The sequence below is a fragment of the Apaloderma vittatum genome, unplaced genomic scaffold (genome assembly GCF_000703405.1).
Source record: "Apaloderma vittatum isolate BGI_N311 unplaced genomic scaffold, ASM70340v1 scaffold35846, whole genome shotgun sequence".
NCBI lineage: Eukaryota > Metazoa > Chordata > Aves > Trogoniformes > Trogonidae > Apaloderma > Apaloderma vittatum.
Genome location: NW_009720683.1, coordinates 1 through 540, shown reverse-complemented (window position 1 = coordinate 540; position 540 = coordinate 1).

The window sequence follows — 540 nt, the reverse complement described above, 5'->3', positions numbered from 1 at the left end:
GGCCTTCTTCCCCCCTCCCGCCCCTGCCTGTTTATTTACATTGCCAGGCTGCGCAATAAAGATGCGGATTCCTCCCGCGGAGGCTCCACGTAATTTACTCCACAAATGCATGGCGCAAGATGCACAGGGAAGAAAAAAAAAAAATAAAAAGCAGCTTTGGAAGGACTTGGCGATGGCAGCTATCCACCTTCTCCTCTTCCTTCCCTCTCTGGTTTTTTCACCACCCACCACCGCAGATGACTCCGTGAAGGCGCGCAGGGCATCCTTTAGCGGGTTTTAGAGAAAATAAGATGCCACGTCAAGCCTCTGCGCGCCCACTTTTATAACACAGATCTGTCGTATATGCTGCAGTTACTAATTATGGGAAGCCCATTATTAAAGGCAGCAGCTATTATGGCTTTTGCAGGCTGAAATTCCCACTTGAAGGGGAAAGAAAGGGAAATCTCCCTTTTTTCCTTGATGAAATCCCTTGGTGCAATCTCTGCGCATAGCAGGGATAGAATAAAATAAAAAGATATTTTTTTTAAAAAAATTAATAAT